This window comes from Primulina tabacum, chromosome 1 (assembly GCF_025594145.1).
Source record: "Primulina tabacum isolate GXHZ01 chromosome 1, ASM2559414v2, whole genome shotgun sequence".
NCBI lineage: Eukaryota > Viridiplantae > Streptophyta > Magnoliopsida > Lamiales > Gesneriaceae > Primulina > Primulina tabacum.
Genome location: NC_134550.1, coordinates 18,381,446 through 18,385,667, shown reverse-complemented (window position 1 = coordinate 18,385,667; position 4,222 = coordinate 18,381,446). Strand labels below are relative to the sequence as shown.

Genomic DNA, 4,222 nt, shown 5'->3' with positions numbered 1-4,222 from the left:
TTTGTGATAAAGTATATATATATGTTGATGTTTGAATTGATTTTATATAAGGGTTAATTGATATATATTTCACACCCAATTTTTTTAATTGATTAAACAATTTATGGTTTAAATATAATATACAACGGTTTGGTAATATATAAGACAACGGTTTAAAAATGATGTAAATCAAATCCAAAGACAACAGATTTAAAATGTTGTAAAACTGTTGTATATTGCAGCGAAAGACATCGATTTAAAAACATTGGGGAACTGTTGTCGAATGCGATTAAAGACAACGGTTAAAATTGTTCTCGTTTCTATAAGACAACGATTTTTAAGAGCTACGACAACGGTTTATTATCGTTGTATTTATACACCTACAACAACGGTTTTTCACCGTTGTCTTTGCACGAACATTTAACCACGAGCTTTTACAACGGATTTGCAAGACATACGACAACGGTTTTTCACCGTTGTACTTGACGTCTACGACAACGGTTTTTCACCGTTGTCTTTGAGCGTACCCTTTAACCACAGGGGCTTTAACAACGGTTTTTCAAGACATACAACAACGTTTTTCACCGTTGTATTTGACGTCTACGACAACGGGTTTTTACCGTTGTCTTTGAGCGTACCCTTTAACCACAGGGGCTTTAACAACGGTTTTTCAAAACATACAACAACGCTTTTTCACCGTTGTCTTTAGCCTTTTTTTTTTGTAGTGTTACATAAATGTCCTTACCTTCATTTAATAATAATCATTATATGAATGTTAATAATCATTATATTATATTATATAAGTTTGAATTGTGAATTTATGTAAATGTCCTTATCTTCATTCTTCATTTAATAATAATTATTAATACATGTTTATTTTTTTGTTTGTTTTTCATCTATTCATTTAATAATAATCATCCATATATTATTTAAATTGTGAATTTACATAAATGTCCTTACCTTCATTTAATAATAATCATTATATGAATGTGAATTGTGAATTTACGTAAATGTCCTCACCTTCATTCATCTGTTCATTTAATAATAATCATTAATACATTTTTATTTTTTTGTTTGCTTTTCGTCTATTAATTAATGGAATTTAAAATATACATGTTTATTTTTTTGTTTGCTTCTCAGCATGTTACAAAACATTCTTTCTTCTTTCCCTAAATGTTTTTTTAGCAAAAATGACTAATGTTTGGTGTAAATCTAAACAATGAAACAGATCAACACTTACAAACTACGCCGACAACTGATTCTTAACCCACTATGTGAAACCGCCAGAGCATTAAAAACATGGTACATATTTCTGAATTCCTAACTCTTCGAATTTGTGAGTCATACATTTTCATGGAGTTGATCGAAGGATCTAAAATCTCTTCAATTTATTCATCTATGTGGATTTGGGGATGAATGAGGTGATGGTCGACTTTGCAGCCGTTTTCTGGTAAATTTGCAGCCGTTTATCGAGCGAAATTTTGACTTTCTAATTGGAATTTTCAGCGACAATTGAGAACTGCAGGAAGATTGCGCAAGGAGTTCACTCAGTTTCGGTTTTTATCGGTGATCATGTCTTTATTACGAGCTGCATGAAAATGACGTGCGCATTCCCGATATTTCTCATGTTTATTTTTGTCGAATTGCCATTGTCATATTCTCAATCATAAAAAGTACCGAACTTGATGAATGAAAACATGTGGGATATCAAGGATTATCGACTCTTACATTATTATTATTTATGAGATGCAATAAGTAGAACTGTGGAAATTTGTTAACAATATCTCTGTTTTTAATTTCAAATTTTGTGTTGAGTTTGATTGGTGTTCCCCAATCATTATATATGTGATAGGTAGAAACATCAAGCACAACTTACAATTTCACATCGTTGTAAATTTTTCTTGCCTTATATTACAGTCTATGCAATTTAGGCTCATGAGCACGGAGAAGGATCAGTTAGATTAAGTTGCTTTGTTGTGCTTGTTTTTCTGTGTGTTTTCCTTTTTGGTGGCTGAATGTTGACAGCGGTTCAAGTATTCTGACTTGGTATAAAGCTTGAACTTGGAATTACCTTTATGCTCATTCTAAGCCCAATTTTTGGATTCAAAGACATTGTGATGAAAGAAAGTCTAGAGTTTACCGTTAAATTGTTTTCGGAATGTGCTTTTGTCAAATTTTCTGTCAAGTTGAACCTCTTACAGCAGTGTAGAGTTTACTGTTAGATTGTTTTTCTGATATGCTTTTGTCAAATTTTCTCGATTAGGTTGAACCTTTTATTGATATTTTAGCCATATACAACTATTTACAACCCAAAGTACCTGGACAAAGGGTACCAAAACAAACTGATAGCTTAGCAACAGTCTGCGAGGAAGTTTTGGGCATTTTGCTGTCAAAGGTGTGCATCCTATGAATTATTAAGTGCCAATTTCACCTGATGACAAAAGGTATTTAATTCTTGCCATCTTAGTTATATTTCTGAAATGGATTTTAAAATTTATATAATTATATAAGGAACTTCAATGTGGCAATTGGTCTAAGCGTCCCTTGACAGAAGAGCAGAAGATATACGCAGCTGCTGATGCTCATTGTTTGGTTGACATATTTAATGTATTCCAAGACAAGATTGTCAGAGAAGGTTTGATGTTCTTTATTTAGATGGCTAAATGATTAGATTTGAAAGGTCGCCTATTAGTTTAGTTAAAGTTTTTTGGATTTAATTATTCTGGGTTGAAGAGCTTTGAGAATTCTGATGATTGTAGTCTGGTGGGAAGTGCCAAATTTGTTGAAGCTTCAAATGTGGTCTGCACAACTATGCCAGAATTGTGTGGCAGCATAGAGAAAACTAAGGAGGTGGATTCCTCTAACTTGTGTAAAATCAATAAAGAAGTGGATAGCATCCTCTTGTGGATATTTAGGAAGTACGGTGACAGAATCTTGTTGAAGGACTCCGATAGAAATCCCAGATCAAAAAAGAAAACCAAAAAGTCTTCTACAGTACTGGAGTGCAAGCAAAATACCCTGGAAGTAGTAGATAGTCAGCATGGCCCTCCTCCATGGGATCCCTCCTTGGGCGGTGATGGATTCCCTAAGTTTTTATGTGACTTGATGGTAAGTTTATCAGATAATGTTTAAAGAATTAACTTCCATTACAAGATTTTCTTTTGGCCTAAATTTCTATAGCTTAGTTTGGTAGCTGGTTATTTGAGATGGATGAATTTTCTATTTTGGTTCCCTCAGGTTGAAGGCTTGGCGAAGCATTTGCGATGTGTTGGGGGTAGCTATATGTAAAATTTGCGATGATAGATTTATGTATGAAGGTTGGTTCCAGTGAAATTTGTGATGTGAAAATATATTATTATTTATCAAATTTATATATTATGTAAAATATATTATATAAAATTTAATATATTTCAGAAGAAATAATAGATAGTGAATCAGATATTTCTAATGATTTAAATGAATGTAATAATTGTATACAAGGAAAATCTTGTTTAAATCATATAGAAGATAAAAATGATGAATTTTATAATCTCATGTCTCATTTTCAGGATTTAAATATTAATGTGTTAACTAACAATAATATTTTAGAATTCCTTAAAATGATTAAGGATCCGGTTTTAAAATCCACAATTATTGATCAAATGGAGAATACTGCTTCAACTAGCAATAATAATAATAATATTCTTGTTAAACAAGAACAAGCTTACTCTATGAAAGAAGTTAAAAATCTTCTTCAACAGAAATATAGTAAACAGAATCCAGTTACTATACATGATTTAGTTAAAGAAATAGAAAATCTTAAAGAACAAGTAAAAATTTTACAACACAATAATAATAGTTTAAATTATCGTGTTTCAATCATTGAAACTAATAATAATAATTCAGTTAATAATTCTGATAGTTTTGATAATCTACAAGATATTTCTTTTCCTGATCCAGATAAAAAACATTTATCTGTTTTGAGCATGATCATATCTCAAAAATGGTACATTAATATATTATTAATTGAAAATTCTTATAAAAAGAATTTTATTGCTATGATTGATAGTGGTGCAGACTTAAATGTTATACATGAAGGATTAATTCCTACGAAATATTTTCATAAAACCACTCATTCTCTCTCTCATGCAGGAGGAGAACCATTAGAAATAAATTATAAATTACCAAAGGTTTATATTTGCAAAGATAAAAATTGTATTCAAACCAGTTTTTTATTAGCAAAAGATATTTCTAGCCAACTTAT

At 30.9% G+C, this 4,222-nt stretch overlaps 1 long non-coding RNA gene across 2 annotated transcripts; it reads left to right on the top strand.

The window, feature by feature from the left end:
• The first annotated feature begins 2,238 nt into the window (after window positions 1-2,238).
• On the top strand, window positions 2,239-3,253 carry LOC142518346 (uncharacterized). 2 transcript variants are annotated; one of them, XR_012813527.1, is made up of 3 exons: window positions 2,239-2,374; window positions 2,491-3,087; window positions 3,217-3,253. It is a non-coding gene; the product is annotated as an uncharacterized LOC142518346 (long non-coding RNA). The 2 variants fall into 2 exon arrangements; XR_012813529.1 differs by having other exon boundaries at window positions 2,272-2,423; window positions 2,531-3,087.
• Window positions 3,254-4,222: the final 969 nt, after the last annotated feature.